The following is a 13,229-nucleotide window of genomic DNA, read 5'->3' on the forward strand; positions in this document are numbered from 1 at the left end:
TGTGTTCTGAGAGGTGTGTCTGTGTTCTGTGAGGTGTGTCTGTGTTCTGAGAGGTGTGTCTGTGTTCTGTGAGGTGTGTCTGTGTTCTGTGAGGTGTGTCTGTGTTCTGTGAGGTGTGTCTGTGTTCTGTCTGTGTTCTGTGAGGTGTGTCTGTGTTCTGTGAGGTGTGTCTGTGTTCTGAGAGGTGTGTCTGTGTTCTGTGAGGTGTGTCTGTGTTCTGTGAGGTGTGTCTGTGTTCTGTGAGGTGTGTCTGTGTTCTGAGAGGTGTGTCTGTGTTCTGTGAGGTGTGTCTGTGTTCTGTGAGGTGTGTCTGTGTTCTGAGAGGTGTGTCTGTGTTCTGTGAGGTGTGTCTGTGTTCTGAGAGGTGTGTCTGTGTTCTGTGAGGTGTGTCTGTGTTCTGAGAGGTGTGTCTGTGTTCTGTGAGGTGTGTCTGTGTTCTGTGAGGTGTGTCTGTGTTCTGAGAGGTGTGTCTGTGTTCTGTCTGTGTTCTGTGAGGTGTGTCTGTGTTCTGTGAGGTGTGTCTGTGTTCTGTCTGTGTTCTGTGAGGTGTGTCTGTGTTCTGTGAGGTGTTCTGTGTTCTGTCTGTGTTCTGTGAGGTGTGTCTGTGTTCTGTGAGGTGTGTCTGTGTTCTGTGAGGTGTGTCTGTGTTCTGTGAGGTGTGTCTGTGTTCTGTGAGGTGTGTCTGTGTTCTGAGAGGTGTGTCTGTGTTCTGTGAGGTGTTCTGTGAGGTGTGTCTGTGTTCTTTGAGGTGTGTCTGTGTTCTGTGAGGTGTTCTGTGTTCTGTCTGTGTTCTGTGAGGTGTGTCTGTGTTCTGTGAGGTGTGTCTGTGTTCTGTGAGGTGTTTTGTGTTCTGTGAGGTGTGTCTGTGTTCTGTCTGTGTTCTGTGAGGTGTGTCTGTGTTCTGTGAGGTGTGTCTGTGTTCTGTGAGGTGTGTCTGTGTTCTGTGAGGTGTGTCTGTGTTCTGAGAGGTGTGTCTGTGTTCTGTGAGGTGTGTCTGTGTTCTGTGAGGTGTGTCTATGTTATGAACGGTGTGCTTGTGTTTACAAACCACTGTCTCTATTTCAGAGGATGTTATTGCTGGAATAACTGTACAAGTTATAAATGTTCTGAGCACTATTTTCTTTAGTGGTGGGAAAAAAGCATTCTGCTCCACTCAAGAAATACACATTTACATTAGTTTGAGCTCTTTTTATTTCATCCGTTCATAACAAGCTATGGTAAATTAGTTAATTATCCATGTTAGTCAATTGTTTTGCGTGTCGTACGACAGTGGTTCTCAACATGAGGTCCGGGGACCCTCGGGGGTCCTTGAGGGAGTTCCAGGGGGTCATTTAATTTCATATTTCATGCACAAGTGGTTAAAGGTGCTGCTACAATTACAGCTCCATGAAATTATGTAGATGGGAAAGATACCTTGTCTTATTGGGACTGCTACCTTATCATGTAATTAACACAATACAATTCAGTAGATCTAGTTAAAAAAAACGTTCTTGTCCTCCTCTCATTTATCACCACAGAGCTACAGTAGGAATGTGAGAGACTTCACCTGTTCCTACACACAATGACATTTCCTTGTCCCAACTATAGATGGTTTCACCGGAATTAAAAATATATCAGCATTGTTTTTTGGTGAACAGTCACAACTGTGCCTACTATACCTTTGTGTAATTATTTGGTTGCAGTGCCATGTTTGGTCACTGGGTGGCGCTCCTTGTACTGTTTGTACTTGATTTAGCAACAGGTAACTTGAGCCAGTGACTTACTTCACTTCCTGTCTACCTGCAGTCTGGCACAGTACGTTAACCTGTCCTCCAGTAACCAAGAGAGTATAGAACCATATGACCAGGCATTGTATGGTTATAAGTACAACATTACTTAAACAGGTACATTGCTTGAAATCCCAACAGAGATGTCATAGAGATGTATAGTGTGATGTCATAGAGATGTATAGAGTGATGTCATAGAGATGTATAGAGTGATGTCATAGAGATGTATAGAGTGATGTCATAGAGATGTATAGAGTGATGTCATAGAGATGTATAGAGTGATGTCGTAGAGATGTATAGAGTGATGTCATAGAGATGTATAGAGTTCTACAACATGTGTAGTGGAATGTACAGTGCCACCTAGAGGCTCTGAGTGATTCTGTAAGGAGGCTACAGTTCCCCATCACTCTTTCCACTAAGTGGCAGTAATGTGTTAAAGTTCAGTGTTCCAGTGTTCAGTGTGTTCTTTTGGAAAACAGTTCGAGTTTTCTGAATTTGCGTGGTAGCAGTGGGAACACTTTGGCTGTATTGTATAGATAGGGAGTTGCTCACTCTAGCTTTAATCTCTTTGGCTGTATTGTGTAGATAGGGAGTTGCTCACTCTAGCTTTAATGTCTTTGGCTGTATTGTGTAAATAGGGAGTTTCTCACTACAGCTTTAATCTCATTGGTTGAGGCCTATTTCCTCCATTACTGACCCCCTGCCCTAAAACCACCCCTTGACCACGGAGTGCCCTTGGTCACCGGATGTAACAGAGCAGGGACTGAGATCTGAAGCCAGTACCCTTGGCAGCCATGCATACCTCTGCACTTCTGACAAGGATGAAGTGGACAGTGGGATGAAAACAGGAATGTGATACACATCAAAGGGGCATGCTCATTGATTTGTCTTTTCAACCTATTTCAGCACTTTGTTTTTCCTTCTTAAATGCTCAATCCGTAATCCAAATATAAACTAATGTGTAGTGTAGCCCCAGCAGGGTGAAAGAAAGAGATCAAATGGATGTAAACATGTAGTCTCTAGTGGACTGATACATGAGGTTTTATTTGTTGTACTTTGTGGCTGTAAAATGTCTAGTAATGTTGTATTACTATGTAAACAGTAGACATGAATTAACCAATTGCAACGAATTAAGAAAGATTAAGATGTTGTCTAATTTTATTATCTTTTTGTCCATGTTTGTTCTTAACCTTGTAAATATTCTTCTAATAAAACATCTTATCTAATATTAGTTTGTGTATATATGCAAACAAAGCCCAGAGTACTTACAGATGTATCAGTGACTTGAGGCCCCTGAAGGCGTATGGCGATATTGATGCAATTTTATTGTTTTCAATGAACCTGTGAATGAAAAGCACATCTGGTCAGTATTTCTGATTTCTGTGTACTTAACGGTCGATAACCATGCTTATATTTGAGATGTGGTCCCTGTCTTCAAGAGAAACTTACAGGTATTCCAGATGTGATAAACCAAGGAAAGCGTCCTCATCAATTAAGTCCAGTGAATTTGCTGTAAATAAGCTGTGAAGACAAAGAAGGAAAGAATATAATAATAATAATAATAATAATAATAATAATAATAATAATAATAATAATAATAATAATAATAATAATAATAATAATAATAATAATAATAATAATAATAATAATAATAATAATAATAATAATAATAATAATAATAATAATAATAATAATAATAATAATAATAATAATAATAAATAATAATATATACTAATAATATAGATATATAACAACAATAATAATAACAGAATACATGTTTTTAATAACAATTATTATTATTATTATTTTATCATTTCTAATTTACATTATAATTAAAAATAATTATAATAATAACATCTCCTTGTTTAGTATCAGTAACACAGTTGAAATACCTCCTTGAACATTAGATTGTAAGTATCAACAGTCACTAACTAGCCTGGATGCAGAACCACTGAACCACCGCCCACTTCTGCCCTCTTTTCAAAATGTCATAATTCACTTCCAGCGACTCAGGGTTCGAGTTAGGGTCAGAACATCGATGTTAGGAAATCCACTTGGGAGGAGGAGTAGAGGAGAGGAGGACAGGAGGGCCGCAACCCCTGAATCGCCTGAACTGAAGCATATTATTCACTATTATAGACATTTTGAAGGGGGGGACAAAAGCGCATACGTGAGTGATTCAGGGAGCTGGGTGGAGGTTAGTGACCAAACCGGAACAAAATACAGGACTTTGAGTATAGTTTAGTCACCATTGGAGACAACAGAATCATTCAGCATTTCCGCCTGCATTCTTTCATGTGGGGCAGAATGACACGAGAGTCAGTCGTCCCACCAGCGCTCTGAGTCACTCTTGGAGCAGAAAACACCCTAATGACTGGTTGAGTAAGGACAAGCAGCCCACACTTGCCAGCAAAGTTCTCACGTTGTTTCAGACGATAGGATATTACAAAAGTACAGATGAAGCCTCAAGCGTGATTCGAACTCAAGGCTACAAGTGGGTTTCATCCAAATGTAGTGATTGTTGAAGTCCCAGTTAAATTTTTTTGCTGAAGCAAATGTAGGCTTCTATCCTCTTTGTTTTACTGTGTCCTACCAGTTTTTATTACTTTCATTGCTTTATTATGTTTTTAATCCTATATCTTGCACCATATTGTTTTGTTTTTGTTGCTTTCATTGCTTTGCTATGTTTTTTTTTTAATCTTATACCTTGCATCACACTATCTTGTTTTTATCAACTTGCTTGTGAAGCACTTTGGTGTCAGCTGCCGCTGCCTGGAAATGTGCTATATAAATAAAACTGACTTGACTTGACTTGACTATGCAACACTGACTCCAGTAGCGCTGCACTGCCCTCAAAAGGAATTGCTTGGAAAATGACATGTTTGATGTCTTCAGTCATTAGAAAGCACAAGGAATGGTCTGACAGACGGTTCTAATTTACTAAATTACATTAAAAAAGGGCGGCTATAGGTGGTGTAGTGGGCAAGGCGCTCACCATCAACGCTGGAGACGCTGGGTTCGAATCCAGCTCTTGGCGTTGCTATCAGCTTGGCTGGTCGTTCATACTAACACAATTGGCAGTGTTAGGGGTGGGAAAGCTGATGGGTGGGTCCTGGGCGTTGTGGACAGCGACCCCTACAGTTCGGTCGGGGCGCCTGCACAGCGAGGGTAGGATCTGGAGGGAGGTAGTGTGACCTTCCACACGTTACACTCTCCCGGTGAGAATCTGCGCTGCCAGGCCGGCTGTCGGAGGAAAGCATGTGACAGTCTCCGGCCTTCCGGACCAACAGTAGGGGGGAGTGCGCAACAACCAGGAAGGGGGTTGGGAATTGGCATAACGACTAACAGTGGGATGGGAGAAAAATCGGAAAAAAGGAGGGGGGGGAAAGATAATAATTAAAAGATTTAAAGAAATTCATAAAAAAATTATGGCTTACAGTGGCCAATGCTGCACTAATGGAGGATAGATGCAGAACAGATGCATGATGGTGGGTTACAGTGGCTACTACGTGTAATCACCATCACCATACTGTACATGTGACTGAGAGATGGTTTCCCAAGTAAAAGAAAAATATAGTATATTTTCTGAAAGTATACTTAGATATATTTACTGAAAGTAAGTTTAGGTATATTTACTGAAAGTATACTTAAGTATATTTACTGAAAGTATACTTGTCTTCAATTGAAACCACTTAAGTTATTAAGTGCCACATATAAATTGCCACATCACTCCCATCTTAGTTTCCCTTCACTGGCTCCCCATCAAATTCAGAATTCACTTTAAGGTTCTGGTCATCACCTATAGAGCACTCCTTGGTCAGGCACCTGCCTACATCTGCGAACTACTGCGTCCATACACCACGAACAGATCGCTCAGGTCGTCTGATCAGGGCTTGCTGGCTGTCCCCCTGTCTAGATTGAAGAAAAAAGGGGACCGAGCATTCGAAACCGTGGCCCCCAGGTTGTGCAATGCTCTGCCCTTGGACCTTAGATCTGTGGTCTCTGTAAACACTTTTAAAAAGCAGCTAAAGACTGTGCTGTTTAAACAGGCATTTGGCGAATTATGCTCTATGTAAATCCTTTATGTCTTTTTATCTGTTTGGGTTTTTCCTGATCTTTCACGTTTTTAATTATTTTCTTTTACCATGCTGCTATCTTTTGCATTTTATTGATGTTTTTACTATGTGAAGCACTTTGTGACCCTGGTCTGTGAAAGGTGCTATATAAATAAACTTTACTTACTTACTTACTTACTTACTTACTTACTTACTTACTTACTTACTTACTTACTTACTTACTTAAGTTGTACTTAGTGTGTTAAATGTTGTACTTATGATTAAGCTTAAAGGTGCAATAGATAAAAAAGTTATGTAGAGCAATAAAAGCTTTTAGAAAGGTGTGGAATAAAAGTATTGCTTCCCCCCCCAAAAAAATATTGATTGATGAATTTATAATAATAAAGAAAATCTGCGGGTCCAAAATGAATGTTGTTGTTTACATGTATCCCCTCCCTATTTCCCCAAGTGGAATGCGCCTGTTTGGATAAATGACATGCTGGTGCTCTAGTGAGACATCTAGTGGCTGAATGCAATGGAGCACCTTTAAATTGAAACCACTTAAAGGAAAACTCCAACATTTTGGGAAATTAGCTTATTTAACATCTTCCCTGGAGTTAGACAAGAAGATACATACCCTTTTTGTCTCTGTGCATGCATTAGGCTTAGGGAACAGCCGCTCCGTTAGCGTAGCTTAGCTTCATCACTGGAAGTTGGTCAGACTTGTACCCTGACGTTCCCTACAGTGCCCTACAGTCACGAAATACACTCCAAATACAACTCCAAAACGTTCCTGTAAACATGTTGTGACCTGTGTATTTACCACGTGGAGAAATAAAAAATTATTGAATTCGACAATTACGTTTTCTAAGCAAATATACTCTGAACAATTTTTTGCCTAACCACTCCTCTCTGGGCGCAGTCAGTGATTTCAACGTGACGCCGTGTTTGTTTACATTCTCATTCATTCAAAGGATCCGAACCGATTGAAGTTTATGGATACCATGACTTAAAATCCTCTTACCTTGACGATTAAAAGCCTCCCCAATTTAGAAAACAGTATTCCAATGGCTGGTCTTGATAATATAATACTAACTACTGCACGGAGCTAACCGGAGCTAACACAGAACCGGACGGTCACTAAAGCAAATATAATGACTTCCTTTCTGGGGGTTTTCAAAATAAAAGAGCGACGTCTATAGCAGCGGAAATACGTTTATTTTGTACATTATCTAACGTTAACACGAACCTAAACTAACTTTAGGTTAGTTGTAACGTTAGTTTAGGTTCGTGTTAACGTTAGATAATGTACAAAATAAACGTATTTCCGCTGCTATAGACGTCGCTCTTTTATTTTGGAACCCCCCGACCGGAAGTTAACCTAGTTATCTGCTTTAGTGGCCCAACTCCCGGAACTGTCCAAGGTGCTGATCCCCCAAGGTGCTGATGACTTTTCTCAGATTTTCACTTGCATTAAACGAATACGTCATTTGTATTTTTTTTGTATTTTACACTCTGAAGCCTGTGGGATGTTATGAATATTGCCACAGCTGTGATGCCCCTGCAGGCACGAGAGCGACGCTCAATAATACATGGCTTCTCGTGTATTATTGCTTAAATATGTTCCAATTACTTTTGCTTACCAAAGATAGTACACTTTTAATAGGTAATAATAATAATAATGGATTGGATTTATATAGCGCTCTTCGTGACACCCCAGTGACCCCAGAGCTCTTACAGAGTCCATTATTCGTTCATATACAGTCATACCGGTGGTGGTAAGCTACAATTGCAGCCAGAGCTGCGCTGAGGCAGACTCACGGAAGCGTGGTGAATAATCATCGCCTACGGCCCCTCCGACCACCACCAACATTCATTCACATGCATACACATTCATATGAGGCAAGTAGGTTAAGTGTCTTGCCCAAGGACACAACGGCAGTGGGATGATCATGGGCTTGAGCGGGATTCGAACCACCAACCCTTCGATCATTGGACGACCCGCTCTACCCCTGAGCCACGCCGCCCTCAATAGTATACTAAAGTACAACTCAAGTTTGGTAAACGTAATTTTTTTAAGTATTTTTTTATGAAGTTAGATTACACTTACAGCATATGAATAACTATAATATAACATGTGCTTTGAATTAGTACATGAAAGCACATAAGAAGAACCAAAAATACATTGCAAGTATACTATACATTGCAAAGTATAGAAAAGTATGGGTTTAAATATACTTAAATATAAATATATATTGTAATTCAAAAAGACTCGCAATACTGTATCAACATTCAAACTAACGTGACGAAGAGCCCACAAGGGTTCAAAACGTTTAATGCAATACAATATGAAAGACACTGGCAGTGGTGGAAAGTAACTAAGTATTTTTACTCAAGTACTGTACTTAAGTACAATTTCGAGCTACTTGTACTTTATGTGAGTATTTTCATTTTAGGGAACTTTATACTTTTACTCCACTACATTTCAAAGGAAATATTGTACTTTTTACTCCACTACATTTATCTGAACCCATCAGTTACTAGTTACTTTGAAGAAAAAGATTTTGCATAGAAAACATGGTTAAAATGTATTAAGATTATATACTTTCACAGAGGACATAATCAGAGCAGCATAACTGGACCACATAACCTATAGATGCACATGTTCTGGGAATGCCCACCAGTCGCTCGATTTTGGAAGGCCATAACTGCTAAGCTTTCAGACATATTTGACAATACCACTATCAACAATGACCCTACTCCTGAATGATATCTCACAGCTGCCGGCTCCTATACAACAAAAAATACTAATTTTAGCTGGATTTACAGCAGCCAAAAAACTGATAGCTATGAGATGGAAACAACCCGAAAAACGTACAATAATTAATTGGGCTTTAACATTCTTAGATGTAATTTATTTGGAGATCTCCACGGCTCGGGTGATTGGAGTTAAGGAGTCTGGCATTGGCTTGTGGGCATCGGCAGCTGAGAGAGTAAAATCCATGATCTAGCAGCAGAGCGAAGTCGGGATGTTGGTCCCGAGGGGTCCTGGGGTCATGTGGGAGTGGGGGAAGAAATGTCTTTCAGAAACGTCTTCAGAAATATAATACAATTTTTATTGTTTTTTTTATCTCTATGTAGCCGATGTGATCTTGTTGCGTTGTGTTTAGTCGATTCGACCCCTGTTAAGGGATCGCCCTGAGTGGGAGTTGAACCCCGATCTCCCGCATCGCGGGCGGCATCACAGACCATTATACCAAGAGGTGAATCCACCTCTTGCTTCCGGGTCTGGATGCCTCTGGGGAGTGAGTTTAACTTGCAGAAATTAACATTTAAGTTCCATGTGGAAAATCTTGCCACTAAACTGCGACAGAAAATTGGTTTCCTGTACAGAAACAGATCCAATTTTCCTCTATTTAGTAGAAAAAGAATTGTGGAATCAGTCTTCTTATCAGTTTTGGACTATGGTGATGTAATTTATAGGCATGCTGCGGCATCAACTCTTAAACCTCTGGATTCTGCATATCACTCAGCTCTCAGATTTATAACTGGTGACAGATATGATACTCACCATTGTGTCCTGTATGATAGGGTGGGTTGGCCTTCTCTTGCAGAAAGGCGCAACAAACACTGGTATTTATTTATTTTTAAAGCCCTTATTGGTAAACAACCTGTTTATATCTCCTCACTGTTAAATTGGAATATTGGAACCTATTCAACTCGATCGAATGACTGGATGGTTCTTAGGGTTCCTCAGATTTGTTCTGAGCTAGGGAAGTCAGCCTTTTCCTTTGATGCCTCTAACTCATGGAATGTCCTTCAACTCACGCTAAAATTGGAGGTTCTCCCTTCCCTTGGAATGTTTAAATGTATGATTTCAGACCATTGTGTGACTACCTGTAACTGTTTTAGTTGATATTTTAAAATTATTTTTAAACGTTTTTAATTTGTTTTACTCTGGTGTTTAAATTTCTGTGAATATTGTTTTTATTATGTACTGTACAATCGTCGTTTCTGTAAATGAGGGAAACCTCAGATGCTTACGATTTTAAATAAAGGTTGAAATGAAATGTGTGTATCCATCGTTAGGCGGGTGCAGCTTAGTGGGGGGGAGTATCAGGGGGGAGGCCATCTTTCGGTGGTTCGGCCGCGGGGGGGGGGGGGGGTGGGGGGGGGGGGGGGGGGGGGGGGGGGGGGGGGGGGGTCTTATGTATTGTGGGGTCGCTGCGCGTGGGGTGGGTTTTTTTGGGCCCTCGGTTGCTGTGATATTAATGGTCTTGTCTCTGGGCCGTGGGGGCCCCGGGTTCAGGGTCTCGGGGAGTCGGAGTGCCATTGAGGCATGGTGCTCTGGTCTCTGGGGTGCTGGACTTGGGGTTCTCATGGACCGGGGGCCTGGCTGTCGGGGCTGGGGCAGGTGGGGGCTTGGGGTGTTCGGCTCTATGTGTGGTGGACCTGGGATATGATCCTGTTTTTTTGGGTTGTATGGCAGAGATGGATGGACTCTCCTATGGTGTTCTGACCTGCTGAGCTTCGCCTAAATAATTGTATTGATGTATATATGTATTAATTTTTCATCTTTTTCTTTTTATATTATTCATATTATACTGCTTTACCGATTTAATTTAATTTGATTAAATTGTATTGTCTTGTCATTATTGTAATTATTATTATCGAAGTTACTGTCCTGTGATGTCTTGTGTATTATTATTATTACTGTATTGTGTTGTGTCTTGTTTAATGTGAAAATAAGAAAATAAAAAGAATAAACATAACGTATAGAGGTCAATGGATCGAGGTTTGAATGCTCCCAAGCACTGGAATACACAAATGTCATGTAGAAGGTATACTTTTACTTTAGATACTTAAGTAAATTCAATAACAAATACTTCTCTACTTTTACTTAAGTAGAATTTGAATGGAGGACTTTTACCAGAGTACTTATTTATCTGGGTATTTCTACTTTTACTTAAGTAACGGAACTGTGTACTTCTTCCACCACTGGACACTGAGAGCTGATACAGTGTGGCGAGTCTCTTTGAATCACATGGATGAACCTCTTCGACTCAGCACCTGGAGAAGAGATGGGCGTGTGTGTACACTGACTAAATATACTTTAACGCACTGAAAACAACGATTAGTCTCCAAGTATTCCAATCAACCAAATCAGATCACCCATCCATGGAAAAACCCTCTCGTTCCAATGTGCTTATGTTTTCTTAATCAGAGTTTCTGATCACCTATTTCCCAGAAATAACAGTCAGTAGCAGTACTAATACAATCTCCAACAATAACAAGGTTCATTCCATCTCAATATGACAACATGTGTGTTACGGTTTGGTAGGTGTGTTGGACCCAGGTGCAGTGCAGAACAGAGCCAACGAGAGACAGATGTTGATTTTCAAATAAAGCACTACATCTTTAATTAGAGTAGCTGAATGAACACGCACACGATGGTGATAAACAAAAGGGGAGCAAATCTCTAACGTTACAATGTGTTGATATTTCAAACACGTTCAAGTGCATGTGGCATCAGGCTGACATTACTGTAAGAGGGACTGGCGCAAGAGAAATGTTTTTGACCGAGATGAGCATGGTTTTGACAGTGATTACATGAGAATGTATACTAGTCTACCGGTAAATTGTGGATTCACAATAACAAATATTGGTGAAAAGTGTCTTGCTTTTACATTATATTATGGTTATGAACTTATAATCCAAAGGGAATCGAGGCTGGGGACTGGTTGTTACCTTTTATGAAATATTACTTGTGTCTGTTATCACTTTGAGAATATTTCACAAATGTGTAGAAAAAAATATCTATCTTGGTTAAGAGTTCAGTAAATGAAACCTATGTGCATCGCTAACCCTTCTCTCTACCTCTCTCTCTCTCTCTCTCTCTCTCTCTCTCTCTCTCTCTCTCTCTCATCTCTCTCTCTCTCTCTCATCTCTCTCTCTCTCTCTCACTCTCTTTCTCTCTCAAAATGCTAAATCTGTTTCCTTCTCTATTTCTTCTCTCTCTCTCTCTCTCTCTCTCTCTCTCTCTCTCTCTCTCTCTCTCTCTCTCCTCTCTCTCTCTCTCTCCTCTCTCTCCTCTTCTCTCTCTCTCTCTCATCATCTCTCTCTCTGTCTGTCTCTCTACCTCTCTCTTTCTCTGTATCTCTCCCTCTCTCTGTCTCTCTACCTTTCTCTTTCTCTGTCTCTGTCTCTCTCCCTTTCTCCCTACCTATCTTTATCTCCCTCTCTCTCTATCCCTCTCTCTGTCTCTTTACCTCTCTCTTTCTCTTCTATCTATCTCCCTCTACCCCTCTCTCTCTCTCTCTCTCTCTCCCCCCCTCACGCACACAGCCCCCCCCCCCCCTGGTGTGAGTTGATGTAGCCATGTGGTCTATTGCATAATCCTGATGCCATTATAGAGAATCTCCCTTTAAATCTGGATGCCATGAGCAATCTGGCCACTCGGTCCCTCCTAGGGAGCCTCCTGCCTTCTTCTTTGTTGGTGTTTTTTACCAGCGGTGTGCCCTCGTTATGCTGTTTGATTGTCAGGATGGAAAGGGCTCAGTGAGGGCATTTTGACCTTGTTAAACTAAAAACTAAATTGAAACCAATATAAACCGGTATAAAATAAAATAAAAGATATATACAGTATATATATATGTAACGGTTGTGACAACGTTACCTTAAATCTTCGATGCCCCGAGTGGGAGTTGAACTCCAGTCTCCCACACCGCGGGCAGCAACACAGACCGCTATACCAAGAGGTGAATTCACTTCTAAGTACTGGGTCTATGCGTCTTTTGAGGATGTGAGAGTGAGTTTAACCCATAGCACCGCTACTCACCCCAGCCCTCTTGACTGCGCTTCACGATACCATCCGTTACACTCACCCTCTCAAACTCACTCCACTCCACGCAAGGCATCCGGGTCGCCTAAATTCTTATCCCTAACCATGTTTGCTTCCGCGTTCGCGTTTTGCGCTCTGATTGGCCACTGACGTTTCTGGTCGCGCCTATCGTGTGACGGCAAGTTCTTTCGCCGGTTAAGCTTAGGCACTCTTTCGAAGTTGGTTAAGGTTAGAGTGTGGATCGTAGGCGTTAGGTAGTTTGCTGCTGGTCGAGGCGGAAATGGTTGCGTCACGCGATTGGGCGCACATGTCCAGAAACGTCAGTGGCCAATCAGATCGCAAACATGCAAACATGGGTTGGGATAAGAATAGACGCATCCGGGTCACGGCACCATTGTAACGGTTGTGACAACGTCACTTAAATCTTTGATGCCCCGAGTGGGAGTCGACACCACGGTCTCCCACACCGCGGGCAGCAACACAGACCGCTATACCAAGAGGTGAATCCACTTCTAAGTACTGGGTCTATGCGTCTTTTGACGATGTGAGAGTGAGTTTAACCCATAG

General features: G+C 41.2%; 1 protein-coding gene across 1 annotated transcript in view; it reads right to left on the reverse strand.

The window, feature by feature from the left end:
* lgi1b (leucine-rich, glioma inactivated 1b) overlaps positions 1-3,220 on the reverse strand; it is a 35,023-nt gene extending 31,803 nt beyond the window's left edge. The window contains exons 1-2 of the mRNA XM_084330653.1: positions 3,216-3,220; positions 3,036-3,107 (exon numbers count right to left, since the gene is read on the reverse strand). The gene's annotated coding sequence lies outside the window, so the exon portion shown is untranslated. The remainder of the gene's footprint in view (positions 1-3,035; positions 3,108-3,215) is intronic.
* Between the last annotated feature and the right edge of the window lie 10,009 nt (positions 3,221-13,229).

This window comes from Notolepis coatsorum (genome assembly GCF_963971535.1).
Source record: "Notolepis coatsorum genome assembly, chromosome: 15".
Taxonomy (NCBI): Eukaryota; Metazoa; Chordata; class Actinopteri; order Aulopiformes; family Paralepididae; genus Notolepis; species Notolepis coatsorum.